This window comes from Ictidomys tridecemlineatus, chromosome 5 (assembly GCF_052094955.1).
Source record: "Ictidomys tridecemlineatus isolate mIctTri1 chromosome 5, mIctTri1.hap1, whole genome shotgun sequence".
NCBI lineage: Eukaryota > Metazoa > Chordata > Mammalia > Rodentia > Sciuridae > Ictidomys > Ictidomys tridecemlineatus.
In genome coordinates this window covers 52,554,554-52,570,969 of record NC_135481.1, presented here as the reverse complement: position 1 = coordinate 52,570,969, position 16,416 = coordinate 52,554,554, and the positions used below count along the sequence as shown (strand labels likewise).

General features: G+C 33.2%; 1 protein-coding gene across 5 annotated transcripts in view; it reads right to left on the bottom strand.

The window, feature by feature from the left end:
- The window catches only part of Tmem260 (transmembrane protein 260), a 68,896-nt gene that overhangs the window by 46,455 nt on the left and 6,025 nt on the right, over positions 1–16,416 (bottom strand). The gene's annotated exons all lie outside the window — the stretch shown is intronic.

Below are 16,416 nucleotides of genomic sequence, written 5' to 3'. Positions count from 1 at the left end.
CCACACATTATATGGTTAATACATTACTTCATGTAATAATTTCTTTCGACAGATTTTAATTAGGAAGCCTGAACATTCACCTACTAACAAACAAATGAACAAACTTATGGATAGAATGAGATTTCTTCTAAGACACATTCTCTAGGACTCAAAGACAGTTCAGAAAACCTAAAGAAACAGCAACTAGGGCTGAACCTGTGTCATTTTCTTGCTTTATCCACAAAGAAGGATAGCCTGATTAAGATTTAGACATGTTTAAGTGTAAGTTAATGAAATGGCAAAAACCATATACAGGAATACTTATTTTCACTCATTTTTTGTGGTATGTTTGAATTTAGGTACCTTCTATCTTTATCTTGGCATTAGTCATGGTATTTGATCATGTTAAATTGTGCACAGCTAAGTTCTTAGTTTTTAATGTTTTTGTTATTTTTTAGACAAAGTTGAGAAGTTTGAAATTATGTATAGATATAATTTCAACTATATAATTATATATATGCACATTAGGAGCGGAATAGAAATGAGAATTTCAATAATGGCAAAAGAATCTAATGCAATACTTGAAAACAAATGTCACATCCTCAAATGCCAGAGGAGTCATGCATTTCAAATTCATCAGAAATCTGGATCCTGATCCAGAGATCTGATAAGACTGGTAATGTGTTAAACATCCTAAAGAAACAACTCCCTACCTTGCTACAAATCTTAAACTATAAAAACCCTTCCTCCCTTCTTTCCTTCCTTTCTTCCTTCCTTCTCTTGCTTTCTTCTATGTGGTTCTAGGGATTGAACCCATGGTCTGTCTGTTACTGAGCTACATCCCCAGTCCTTTCTAATTTCTATTTTCCGTCAGGGTTTTGAGAAGTTGCTGAGGCTGACCTCAAGCTTGTGATCCTTCTGCCTCAGTCTCCCAAGCTGCTGGGTTACAGAAGATGCCAATAAGCAAGGCCCTAAATATCTACTTCTTAACAGTGTTAAGAAATTCAGAAAGCATTATTAAGCCTAATAATTTTGATATTTTCTGTCTCAAGTCACTAATTTTCAACTATGTTTTACCTATTACAGAAAAAGAAGTAAAATTTCCAATATCGACAGAAGATGGGAATAGAGCTCATACATACTGTGTGAGAGGCACTAGGTTCAATAATACCCAGCGTGCATGTGTATGCACATACACATACATACATACACACATACACACACACACACACACACACACACACAAATCATTATCATCAAGCTTGTTTTTCCTTTGAATTTCTATTATGAAGAAACCATCAGTTTCCCATTTCTTTCAGTTCTTTACTCTCCCAGTGATCCTGATTAAACACACTAAAGTCACTTTTTCATTCTAAATTAGTTTCCTAATTTTCTTTGTTTATATTCACAATGCCTTAGACCTAACTAATTTAGTAGTTTCCTGACTTGTCCTCTGTATTACAACCTATTCTGTAATATGACATTATACTAAATTTCCTAAAACATATTCTGATTACCTAGCTTCAAAACTTAAGTACACTTCATTGTCTGTAGGATAAATTCTAAATGAGTCAGCCTAAAATACAGGCTTCCAATAAAATAAACCCCATCCATCTGTTAATTACCAACATTATTATTTCTGCTAACTAGTCAAGTGCCTCAAAATTCCTTAATATGACATGCTTATTCCTAGCACCACACATTTGTTCACATTGAACCCCAGACAGATGTCTTCCCTGGTCCTACTTATTCAAAGCTTATACTTTTCTCAAATTTCTCTTCAATTTCCAGGTTTCTATCCCATCTCTGAACATCAATAACATTTGATTGTCTGTATCGCTTATTTTGACTTTGTTTTTGAAATGTGAACTGAATTTGAACTTTATATGGGAAGTACCCACACTCATGCACACAAAGGAAGAAAATGAATTAACCTTAAAGCATTTCTAACATTTTTAAAGGAACACCTCAGTTCCATCTGTCAATTTTATTTTGGAAAGTCCTTTCTCTACTTAAAATATAAATTAGCATCCTTGGAGAAATGATTGATTCCAGAGTATAGGTGATTTAAATACAAATTAGTCTGAAACATCTTGTCAAAATACAATTTAAAAAAAAATCAACAAATTCCTGTTTTTCAAATGAACTAGCTGAAGAGCCAGGTAACTTTTCCAAAGTACTATGGCAAGTAAGTGGAGAACTAGAGATTCTAACTGTTAGTATAGCCATCTGGTGCCACTATAATGTGGGTTAAAAAGATGGGTGTTTAGTTTTAATGTCAAATAATTTATCTTAGTAATAAATTACACTTTTAACTGATTAAATATGGACCTCCTGGAGTCTAGAATAGACTAGAATGAAGTTTTGTTAATTATTAGAGTTGTGTTTATTTCCATGTTTTATCAAAACAACACATTACAATCTTGAATTGCATTCAAAACCCTCTGGAGTCAGGTTTTTGTTTGGGTACTGGGGATTGAACCCAGGGGCACTTAACCACTGAGCCACATCACCAGCCTTTTTTATGTTTAGGGTCTCACTAAATTGCTGAGGCTGACTTTGAACTCCCAATCCTCCTGAGCTGCTGGGATTACAGGTGTATGCTACCACACCTGGATGGAGTCAGGTTTTAAAATTACTTTTTTGAAAGGACAATTTGTCAAAGTTTAAAACCATCAAATGGTCAATTAAAGAGAACTGAGAAGAAAGTATAACTGAATTCTCAGGAAACTCAAACTCACAATCCATAATTTTAAACATGTTATTACACTCAGAAATTCATCCCAAAGCATTTGAACTGTTGATATTAATTATTATTAGTTATGAACTATGTTAACTGCCTTTTAATATTCCAAAAGGTTTTACAAATTGAACCTAAAATTATCAATTTCAGTGATAAAACTTACCCAGTCACCTTAAGACTTACACATAGATACATTAGCATTTTATTGAAGAGTAATCCCACAATAGCAAAGTGTATAATCTGAATTTTCCCTTCTCCTCTCTCAAGATTAGGATAATTTTATAATAAATAATCAGTAGTTTCTTACACCTGATTTTCTTCCATATCAGAGAAAAAAACTGTAAGGCTGCTGAAAAGAGAAAGTAACTAATTATAAAAAAAGGAATGGAAATCAAACCTATAATCTCAATCTTTTTATTATCAAATGAATTTGCCTGGAATTTAAGGTAGGTCTATAGGAATTTGGGTTGTAGTTCAATATAAGTTGAAGAAAAACAAGTAGTGAATCTTTTGCCTCTCAATAGCAGTGTACTGGGGGCTGATTTCTCTACATTTAATGGGCACCTGTTACCCAGGCTTTTTAATTCTAGCTATCCTAGTGAGTGTGAAGTGGTATCTCACTGAGCTTGTGATTTGCATTTTCTTAGTGGCTAAGGATGCTGAGCATGTTTTCTTGTGTTTACTGGTCATTACTGGACATTACACATCCTTGGAGAAATGTCAATTCAGATACTTTGCCCAATTCTTACATTATTTGTCTTTTTAAAACTGAACTGTAAAGTTCTTCCCAACTTCCTTTTAATACATTTCTTTTCTGCTAATCATAGTCATCCAATTGCTTTCAACCAAAAATTTTAACTGAAATACACTGCTTTCCCTCTTTAATATAATTTATATTATTCTTTTCAAGAGAAACTGTGTGACTAAATTATGAAAATAAAGGCTGAAGTTCTCATAGCCTTGTGGAAAACAGAAGAGAGAGAGTGTGCCTCCAAGAACAGAATGGTAGAATATGAAATATTTTGGTTGCTCTGTCATCCCAAATAATACATTAAATCATAAATAATACTTTTCACAAATAATCTATATAGCCTAAGCCTTATAAACTTCTTTTATTTCAATATCATTTTATAGGCCAAACTCTGAGTCTCTTTTTAAATGCATGTACTTTTCCCCCCAGAGTTATTATATTTATTCACTTATCAAATATTTACTAAATTTTACCGTTTAATGTGCTGGGAATACAGTGGCTAAAAACAAACACGATACTCAACCTAATGCAGTTTACAGTCTCATTTGCCTGTTTCTGAGTTGTCTTCCAGTTGGGATGGCCTGACTAGCTTTCATTAGCAGTTATTTGAGCCTATTATACTGAAAGAATCAAGTGGGGTGACTCACCAAACCACCTGTTTCCTCCTGAAGGCTGGAGCAACCCGAGGGTCTGGAGCAACCACAGAGGCCTTTGCACATGGGTGTGTTTGAGGATTCTGGATCAACCCACACCCTGCTGAGGCTCTCCTGCTCTGGTGATGATCTCAGCAATCTTTTAGGCCATTCTGTCCTTCCTTAGATGCATATACTTTGAACATGATGCCTTTAAACTTTGACTTTACCTTAAGATTTAGAATCCACTGACTGTAAACTTGTAAATTTGTAATATAAATTAGTGGATTAAGAAAAGTAGAGGTAATTGGAAACATTTATTGTGGAAAAACTCTACAAGCCCAGGAGAGATACACACAAGGCCTAGTAGTTAGCAATAAATGCTCAGCTGAGGTTGGAGACTACAGAGACTGGGTTCAGAGGAGCAGTATCAGTCCACATGACTGCACAGAACCAGGTCTGGGAAGTCTGGATAGAGCCAACCTTAAGGAAGAAGGACAGAAGGATAAGAAGGAAAGAGAGCTCAAGTAATGAACCATGAGCCCCAGATTGAATTAAAGAAGGAAGTAAAGCCAGTAGGGAGTTGAGGGAGGAGATAAGGATGAGCAAGGGGTTGTAGGTCTCAATTAAACTGGACAGTGGGGCATCAAGGAAATGAGTAAACCAGAAAGCTAAAATCATGCCAGGGAGTGAAAAGTAGCTTGGGGAAAAGGATATCAAATTGTTCAAGGATGGAACATACTAGTTAATTACCAAAACTGAACTCCATTGTTGAAAATAGCCCATGATTTAAAAAAAAAAAAAAGTCTAACAAAGCTCTTCTCAAAATTGTAAGATTTTTCAGTAAAATTAAGTAATTTGTCCTGAGAGCCAAGCGGTACATCATGCAAAAAGAAGTCTGCAGGTGGAGTGCAATGAACAACAAGTGTGCAGCCTAGTGCTCTAACTTCACATGCATGCTGACAAGGAGATGGGATCCCCCACACCAGCACCCAGCAAGCTGAGTCTTTGATTTGTGCTGAAAAGTCAGTAAGGCTTTTCTGAAGCCTGGAGCCCTTCAATTCCTTCACTGATTCTGAAGGTAGGCAGTCTCATCATATTGCTCATCCAATTTCCTGAGCATTTTTTGAGCACACTGTTCACCTTACTGTGATAGAGATAAATGACTAAAAAGCAAGCTGACATCAGGGATGATTTCATACAGTTTCAGGTCTGGCTAGGCTCAGTATCAGCCTCATCTCTGCAGCCTCTGTCCCCTTCCTTACCCTAGCACACTACTGTAACTCCTGTCTGGGGATCCCAACACTCATAGGCTTTCTGGGCCTTTCTGTCATGTTGCACACTGTTGATGATCACTCTCCCAGATTCACTCTACTAGGTTTTTGTTTAGGACACCACGACACCCCCAGTTTTCCTTATATAGCTCTGGATCTTCCTTCTGTGTCTTCGCTGAATGTCTCTTTTCCCAATAATTCCTTGAAAGCTGGGCTCTTCCAAGATTTCTTTCTCAGGCAATTTGCTCTTCTTAACTTTACATACTCTGGTCAGCTTTATCTATTATCTTGAATTCAACTGACAACTACAAACTGAAAACACCAAATCGTCCCTAGCACTACTTGCTCTCTTAGTTTCAGATTTATGTAACTCCAACCAATTACTATATACCCATTCCAGTACCACTCCCCCCAATTCTGGATGTCCCATAGAACATCGCAGTTAATGGGCACCAAATTAACCTCCACCCTCTTTGCTCACAAGGATCCTACTCCTGTACATTCTATATTCATGATTTTCATTATCTACCTTAGTTATTCAAGTTAAGAGACCTGGAGTCACCATCAAGGCTTCCACTCCCTGTTAAACATACTTCATAATGCTATCAATTTTATATCATAATTATTTTGAAACTAATCAACTTTTCTTCACTCACATGGCCACTGCCCTCTTTCAGTTATTATCATCCCCTGGAACTCAAACCAGCCCAATAGTATGGTAAGTCTTCTGCCTTCACAAACATTCCTGATATTAGCACATTCCTGATATTAGCACACTCCTGCATCTAAACCTTTAATGACTCCCCTTGAATTATAATAGAATCACATTACCATAGTCAAGACCTTTCATGTTCTAATCTCAGCCCAAACATAGCTTCATTTAACATAACCCCTCTCAAACTCCATGTTTCAACAACACTATATGACATGTAAATCACTTACTTATAAGTTGGTTCTCCACCTCTGGGTTTCTTTGTGAATAAGATTCTGTATATCCGGAGCACTGTTTTGTCTTCACATGGCTAACTTACAGTTATTATTTACAACTCAGTGTAAGCATCACCTTTTCTAAGTTTTTCCCTAAAGGACTTTCACTAAGACTAGGGTAACTTAAGACTAGAGACTAGGGTAGTTGCTCCTTCTCCAGGTTTTCACTAAATTGCAAAAATAGATATATATTTTAACTATTAAGTGTGTATTGAATAGAGAGAGTTTATTTTAGTTTATTTTATTGATGGTGTTTCTGGGGAATCAGTCCCGGGGCCTTCTATACCCTAGACAAGCACTCTCCTACTAAGCCATATTCCCAGGCCAGGCATCTAAACTTTTAACTGTAATCAAATCAAGACACAATAAGGAAATCAGATTTGAAAAACATGCAACCCCCTATACAATGTGTTTCAGTCAAAGGAATTATTTTTGGACTATTAAGACCCCTGGATAATCATGTCAACATAATAGTGCATCATTCATGTGTATGTGTACATGTATGTGTGCCTGCATTCTATAAAAGCTATTTAACATTTTGAAAATTAAAGGTTTTCCCATTTATATACCTTTTAAAATTTTAGACACATTTTATTTTAAGCTTTTAATGGGCTTCAAGTAGCAACAGTTTCTAATTACCTCACCTTATCCAACCATTTTCAAATAATGCTTATAAAATCATATGTATGCCATTATTTAGAAAGAATTCTCTTTTTTATAAGTGTAAAAAGTTAAGACAAAAGATGTTTTGATATTTGGATACATTTTGCGTCTTTCAAGATCCATGTCCTTTATTGTTGTTGGGCTTTATAATTATAAAAATAGTGTCTTGGCAACAAATGAAATTAAGGGAAAAATTCAAGGATTTATTTTGGATTTGTTACATTGATTTTTTTAAAAAACACAGAGTGATATGGATACATCTTCTAGAAACTAAGGCATACTCATTTTCTGTATTTCAAGTCAAGTCTTAATCTTTTGGCAAGAGTACTGAAAGGATAATTTACTTAAAAAAGCACTTTCATCTTCATATTTATATGATTTATACCTTGTTTACAAAAATGCATATTTCAAAGGGAATAATAGAATACAGAAGGTTCACAATTTCTCATGTTGTCTTTCACACACTGATAGATAGCAGAGTGCAGTAGTGCACACCTATAATCCCAGCAACTCAGGAGGCAGAGGCAGGAAAACTGCAAGTTCAAAGCTAGTGTCAGAAACTAAGTGAGACCCTGTCTCTAATAAAAACTAAAAAAGGTCTGGAGATATAGCTCAGTAGTAAAGCACTCCTAGGTTTAATCCCCAGTACCAAAATAAACAAAACCAAAAAAGAATAAGTAAAAATAATTAGAAAGGATGTCAAATCTGACATTTTTATTTAAATATGAGTTTTAAATGAAATTATTGATTTGAGCCCACAAGATATCTTGTATTATCCATAAAGTTTCATATGCAGATGAACTATAAACATGAATTCCCTACAAAATATGACAAAACTTTCACCTATGTAAAGACTAAGTCTGATGAATTTTTCAAAAAATAATGACATAATCAAAAACACTATTGGTTTTCACTTAGCAATTAAGAAATCCTATTTCAATTTTCATTTTATTCTCTTGAATATACCAAATTATTTTTTTAAAAAGCAATTAATATGCTAATGTAGAATCTTAAAATTAGCTCATTAAAATTAAGTTTTTTTTACTGAAATTGGTAATTATTTTATTTATTTATTTATTTATTTATTTATTTATTTATTTATTTATTTATTTATTTATTTAATATTTATTATTTTTAGTTCTTGGCGGACACAACATCTTTGTTGGTATGTGGTGCTGAGGATCGAACCCGGGCCGCATGCATGCCAGGCAAGCGCGCTACCGCTTGAGCCACATCCCCAGCTCTGATAATTATTTTAAACAAACCAATAGTAAACTAGAGAAAAAGAAGAGAAATTCAAATGAAGTTGTGAATAAAGTAAGTCTCTTTTCACCAGAACTCACCAAATAGTGTATTTTCCATTGTAACTTAAGAACGTTTTAGGATGAGCTAGCCACACTATGAGAAAAAACATTTTCCATTCTCAATCCAATTCTCATAGAGCAAAATCAGGGAGATATTGTTTCAAATAAAGCACATAGTTGTAGAATCTAAGCTGACTTGTAGAAAAATAAGATCTTTTTTTATTTTTTATTTTTTGCAATACTGGGAGATTGAACTCAACGATTTGCACATGCTAGGCAAGTGTGCTACCACTAAGCTACATCTCCAGCCCTTTTTATTTTTTATTTTAAGACAGAATCTCACTAAGTTTCCAAGGGCTGCCCTTGAACTTATGATCTTCCTTCCTCAACCTCTTAGGTAGTTGGGATTATAGGCTAGCACCACCACACTTAGCCCCTAAAATAAAATCTTATAAGGCCATAACCACTGCATTATAAAGGACAGTTATCTATCAATATCAATAATCACAATCACGTTTTTATGCTAATAAATATATACTTAATTCTATGGTTTCACACTAATAGAGAAAAGGTGATTCAGAATAGCAAATCCAAGTAACTGAAGTATGATTTATTTTATATAAACATATTTAATACTTCACATATTAAATATTATGAAGTACACTTGCAATAAATAAATCTTCCTAATTGCTTTTTATTTGGTTAACATTAAAATCATGTAGTTTACATTCTAGTAGTGAACAGTGTTTATGCACAATGAAGAAAGACATATCAAGAATATGACAGATAGTATGGGAAAGGTGTTAAGTACTTTAAACTTCGTCCAGATAATGCAAATGACAGAGGTTCCCCACTGAAGTGTAAAGATGTGATGCTATTAAAAGCAGCCTAAAGTATCAGAATTCTTTGATTAAAACATAACTGCCTTCTTTTTGGTCCACAAAATTCATGAGACCCAAGAAGCTTCCTAAGAAAAGTACTGATTGTGTAGTAGTTTCCTCACGGATGGGCTAGTGTCCATCTGTTGACATAATGAATAAATCAGGTTACAATTTACACCACTGACACTGTTTTGCTATTGATGATAAGGTATATTTTTCTTTCTACTACACTGTATTTGATTTTCATGTGTAGTAACATGTTTGTCTAACCCTAAATCAAAAGGCAAATAACAGAAACCTGAAATTCATTCCAAATACACACATGATGTACCTCATAAATTTAATGAACGCATTGGCCTTCAGTGTTACTTGTATGAAAAGAACCCAACATGGAGGCTACAGCACTCTTCCTCTATAGTGAGAACTCCTTGAAGTAAGTGGAATGGGAGTAGGCAGACCACAATGCAGCATATGAACAATAATGTTTAAGAAATTACTGCTAGTGTCAATTCATATTGACAACCAAATTGGTGCAAAGGATTACAGGAAAGAAGTACAATAAAGCAGTATACAATCAACAGCAAATCTATTATCCTTACTCTTCCATGTTTTTATCTTTCTGAGTTGAGTTTTGCTCGTGAAAATGATACAATGTTCCCTTCTGGTTCATTCACATAATCAATGCCATATATTTATCTTTCCAGTCTACCTTGGGAATGGTGATACTGGGAAGCTAAGCTATGAAAATATAAGTACTGCTAAGGTTACGTTCTTTCAGCACTGGGCATGTAATATATGTCAAGTGCTCTGTGGGAATATTATATTCATGGTAGGTTAGAAAGCATTAGAATGTAAGTAAACATTTTCAAGTTTAGACCTAATGAACATAATCAGTCATTGAAAATGTGATATGTTAAAGGTGTATCTCTGAAGCTACCACCCACTGGGTCTAAAATGTTTTTAAACATTTCCATAGTTTAAAAAAAATTGCAGACAAATTTACTGTAACTCCAGAAAAAAAAAATCCTACCAAAGTTAATTCTCTTTTTTCCCCCCCAAGGTTAATTCTCTTTGATGAGAATCAATCAAAAGGTAAACCGTTTCACCTGTATTTTCAGCTATGTAAATATTAACCAGCAGTACCATATAAGTACCAAGTATTAGTCCTGATTTTAAACCACTATATAAAATTGGGGGTAAAAATGAAAAAGCCTTCAAAAAATGCAACTGAAATGGGAAAAATAAGATTATGAAGAGCTTCCATAAATAAGATATAATCAGACTATTTATATTAGAATTAAGATTCATACATTAATTAATAAATGACAAAGGTTTCAAATAATTCATTTTATTATACCCCATCAACTTATACCCCTAAAAGAAAAAAAATGAACTAGTCTTTATAGGAATCACCATTATTTACATTTTACTAAGTTTTCATGGTATGCCAAATAACTTCAAAATGCAAGGCAATACCTTCTTGAGGTACATCACAGTTTAAAATAACCCTCAAATTACATGTTTTAGAACATTTTATTTGAAATCTGTAAAAACACACAAGACCTCAAGATTAGCTTGACAATGTTGATAGTATACTTTGCATTCAGTAGTAAAACTGAAACTGGTAAAAGTATATTTCAACATATTATTCTCAAAGGCACTAGCCAACATCTTTCATACCCAATCCTTTTTAACTGAAAACTTAGAAGATGTTGCATAATTTTCACAATGTTAAGATACTAAAAGTATCTGAAAACTTAAAAGTATCTTAAAAGCAACTTTAAAACATCCAAATAACTAAACCCACAGAATGAAAGTATTAAACTACATCAGCAACACCAACCAACTTAACAATAGAGAATTAACATTAAGGAGTTTGAATATGCAAAGTTGGGAAGTATATCTTAATATTTCAATTTGTTAAGATTGTTTTCTATTTTTATGGCTTTGAAAAGTGGCAAGTCTATATGAGTTATGACCTATATTTTATTTGTAATTTTAAGAAATATATGCATTTATTAGGGCAGTCATAATAACTGATGACTAGTTCCAGTGGCAAAATCTCGGCAGGAAACAGATTTAGCAATTTAAATGTTTTATAAGTTTTTGTAATTGAGGAAACTTTTCATAATCTGACATTTGTTAAAACCACTTATTAGAAATTATGCAGCACAGTAGCTGTGGAAATATGAGCTAGCTTCACAATTATAAAGTCAGCCTATGTAGCCCTCTCCTATTGTACATAGTGGCATAAACCCCACGGCGGCCTATCAGCTAACTGGCAGGCAGGGGGCTGCTCTATTCAAAGTGAGAGATACAAGCTGCAGGGCAAAAACCTGGCAGCTCCCATCTGACCCCACAATCCCCTACTGGTGACAGCTCCAAGCTCCATGGCAAATTAGGCCTTCTCATATTACAATTGGAGAAGACAGATTCCATTAGCAGTATCTGAAATTGAGTGGAGAGCTGCACTGTTATCAGACTTGACTCATAAGCACTGCTATTAATCAGAGCTATGATAGCATTTATATATTTCAAGCTATCTGCTGCCGCTGTGATATTCTGCTACAAAGGGTTGATGGGACTTAGGAAAGTGAACAATAGAGCTTTCTGGGAAAAGCAGAGTAAATCAAGAAAGTCTATGACTTCCGCACATTCTGAAGGGATTGCGGTTTACATAAATTTTCTCCCAATTGGAGATTGAGCTCTTCCTCATCTTACACATGGGATTTAGTTGTCACTCAATGGTAACAGCTGTGAAAAGGTGAAGCGGCCCACCGCTCAGAATATTGCCTTCGCTTTTAAAGCAATTAACCCATGAACAGGAGGCTACCTGGTGATATCAAAGGGATTAGGCCAGGCAGTGCATTATTAACATTTCCTTGAACTAATTCTAACTCTGACTAGCTGTCAGAAAAGACTCTACAGTCTTAAAAGAGTTTTTGCCCTGCTTTTTTCCCTTCAAAATGAAGCGCTGCTATTTGAGTCTAATATGTCCCTCTACTTATAAAAAAATGCAAATGAATCAAGCTCTTAATATGCTTAACTAGTCTGAGTCAATGCAATTTTAATACAAGTACGAGAGAAATATATGATCAATTAACCAGGGATCAAGACAGATATTCTCCTGAATAGAAATTAATGCTCCAGTACTTTCCATTCTTCTTCAACTACAAAAACTTGGTGACTATTTGTTACTTATGCGTAGTTACTTCAGAAATTAGAAAGAGCTTCACATTATTCTCTATGGCAATAATCTAAAGTACTCTTTGAGCTGGAAAATCCAAATGTCCCTTAAGCAGGAGATTCTCATTCTCTAAGGTATGGCATTTTAATTTTCTATTCTTTATTGAATGGAATCTTAACGGAAGCTATAAGAATAGCAGATGGTGCTCAGAATCAAGTACTCGCTTTCCAAAATTATAATCAAATTAATTTTTAGCAACACAATGTTTAGGAATACATAATTTATAAAAATGACAAAATCCCGTGCATAAAATATGGGCACTAAATAATCTGCCAGAACATATTTAAATACTACTGAAATTGATCGCAAGTTCTTTGTATTAAATAGAAATAGTTTCAATATACCTTTAATTATTGTTAATATTCATATATTCTAAGAAGCCTGCTTGACATTAAGAAATCTGATTTCTAAATACACTATGTTAAAGATATTAGGGTTTTTACGCAAGTTTTCTAAGACACTGCCTTCTAGAAAACTGCCTATTTAATGGTTAGTAACTTTTTGATTTACTTTCTTTAAAATAAGTATTAAATTTTAATTATAAAAACTAAAAGAGTTTTACTTTCAATTCACATGAGTGTTCAAGAAACACTGATGAATGGATTTTTCTATAGTTCCCATTGGTCATTAATAGTTTGAAAAAGAAACGCTGACTCTCAAGGCTGTTGAGAATATATTCCCTATCCTGTAACTAACAAAATAAATGATGTAAGATATGTTTTCATTTGAAACCATGAGCAAGTTAAATCTTCCCTGCAATAAAGCATTTGTATACAATGCTATCAATGCACTTTCTTCTATTTTAATGATCAGCACATATTAAATGTAAGCATGTAGATGTTTGATGAGAGTAATTTTAGTACTGCTCCTTATTTTATTATATTGGATCTAATTTGATGTTTGCTAAAAAATAACTTTGAAATTCAAGTATTAAGTTAAATGATGTCCATATTTGTGATTTATATTACCTATAACTTCTTGTTTTATATTAATAGGGTTTGGGAATTGCACATAGAAAATAAGACACTTTAAACATCAGATAATCAAAGTTAAAAGTCGTTTACTTCAAAGGTCTTAAAAGGGAAAATCTCAGTTCCTTAAGTCACTAACTTTATTACATAACCTTAAAAACATAGATTATGTACACAAATTAAATAAGAATTATTTCATACAAATGAAATGTATTAGATTAAACTCCTAACATAATGCATGCCTTAAAATGCCCTTGAAAGGGACAATACATAAATCAGAAACTGCCACAATCTTAACTATTTTTAATTCAATAAATGACAGTGACACATACAGCTTTCAGTGTGCTGTTTTACTCATACACTTTCTACACTAGAGCAAAGCAAGTATAAATGAGTTCTTGCCAACCATTAGGAAAGATTGACAAAAAATGCAGTGTTAATGACATCTTACGGCTTTTAAAAGCAAGAGAAAGATGCAAGAAAAGCAAAAATTACATAGTAATGGGAAACAACGAATAAATTGTTCTTTCAATCTAAGTCATGTTTACTGAAAAAAAGGGAGCCTTTTACATCAACACATTTAAACAGAAATTTGCTTTTGAAATACAATCTTTGTTTAAAAGGTACAGAAGGTCTTTATGTCCACCCCAAGAGCTAAATATAGTGAATTCGATGTGAACAATTACCTGAAAAAAACCTAAACCTGTTAAAAGAATTAATTTACTGCACACCAGTCAGCACTAATCCCACATGTACAGTAATGTTCTCTTAAGTGATGGGAGGGGGAAGAAAGAATAAAACTGTTTCCTGGATCAAAACCCTTCAATATTCAACAACAAAATGGAATGATGATTTAGTCTGTAAATGAATAAAGTAGTGAAATGTCTCCTAAACAAATTCTGATAAAGGAGTCAACCTGTAAAGGAATATATTTACTGTATGCTAGGACTGGAAAAAAGCCATCACTGTAATGGCTGTACAAAAACTGTGTCCTGCTGTTGGGTTTATATTCACAGAAGAAAGGTTTTAGAGGTTAAGTTCAGGTCATACAACAAATGAAATTGTAACAAGCCAGCTGACATTGTATAATGTCTTCTTCCACTCAATCAATAGGCTACTGTTAGTCCTATTACCATAGAGATGGCTTCTCCTTTCTGAAGGGTGTCTATTGTTTGACAAAACAGATTTGCCACTTGAACTAGGTTATTCCCAAAGGACATGTACCTTGTCAGTTATTTGTATTCAAAATAATGAAGTATTTTCATATTAAAATGTATGTGAGAGATAATATTGTTAGATCCCTTTTCGGAAAGATAGTAACTTTTCCAAAGTACTACCTTGCTAAAACCACTCAAATGCCTGGTTTAGTAATATTAAAGTTGTGATTTCAAACACACATTAGCAAGTATAAAAATTTATCATTAATGCTGCATATTAAAAGAAAAGGGTCACAGGCTAGTATGCTTATCTAAAAGTCATATAATGAAGCATAAGCATTAATAAAAGCCATTTTTAAATGTGGACAACTCAAAGGAAAATTATAGTCCAAAGCTATGCAGTATTTGCAAAGGTTTTTATGTATGATTTTTATAGTATTCTCATGTGAAATGCCATAAACAATATGTTGACAAACAGAAAATTTTTGGAGATAAATCACTTTACTTGCCTAAGAGCATTTATATATAGCTGTATAACATTTAAATAGATGTATGTTACATAAAAGATCCTCTAAAACAAAGATGAACTCTTAAAATAAAAACTAGTTTTCTTTAAATGTCTGTCTTAAAATATCTTTATGAAAATTAATAACTCATACATTTGATATACAACAGATGAATCCCAATTTATACCTACATATTTTTTAAAAAAAGATGATCAGTTTTTCTTTCTATGGAAATACTGACAGATTCTGAATTGCAAAAGACTCAGAAGAAATAATTCTAATAAAATTTATTCTGGTAATTTAGAAAAATAAAGTATTCAAACACTAATGAATCAGAGATATTATTTTTAAAATTTCAAACTTAAAGATTTGGCTATCACTGAAAAAATGTAACACTAAATAGAAACAAATTAAATAATAAGCATTTAATAAATCATCAATAATTACAATATTTAAATCTGAAAGCTTTCTACAAATAGGTTTAAAAGTAAACATTGAGTGTCATAACTGTTAATTTTTACCTTTCTATAAATAACCAAAAAAGAATTTAGAAAGAATTTAGCTAAAGGGCAGTGTTATGACCATTATATTATAAAATATTAGTCTCCAAAAATTATACTTGAAATTATGTCTACTCAAATTATACTGTGTTTACATACAAAATGATTTGATTTTATTTTTAAAAACTAGAAAAGTTTTTGAAGAAGTGCTTTAATTTGGTTTTTCACATTTTAGGAAGTATAATTTATATTTTTGCTATTATCCTCTTGGGCATAGATTAGACTAAATTAGGAGTAAAGAAGACAGAAACATCAAAGACAAATAAGTTAACCAATATCCTAAACTAATTACAACTTTTTTAAAGCAAGAGTAGCTTACAAACTAAGAAAGCTTTCCATCAGTAACTAAGTGTGGTCTAGTTTGCCTACCTTCCCTGCAGCTATATTGGAACAAAGTAAACTTAACTAAAACCACATCCCAAACATAATTTTCTTAGTTAACAACCTCATTTCAAAAAGCATACATGTTCATATTTAGAATATAATATATCTAGATTAGATCTGGTGTGAAAGGCAGCTGCCCATCAGCAATGCTGTGAGTAATTAAATGGTATTTACCATTTATCAAAAGATGAACTTCATATTGTTGAATTATTAAACTGGCCTATCTGCATCTTCACAAAATGACAAACCTCATTAGTTCTGCCTAACCAGAGAACTGTGATAATGAACCAGTGACACCTTCACCCCATTGTATGAAGCAGAACCAGCCATGTAATCATGTGAGGGGCCAAATGCATATGAAATTACTGTAAATGAAG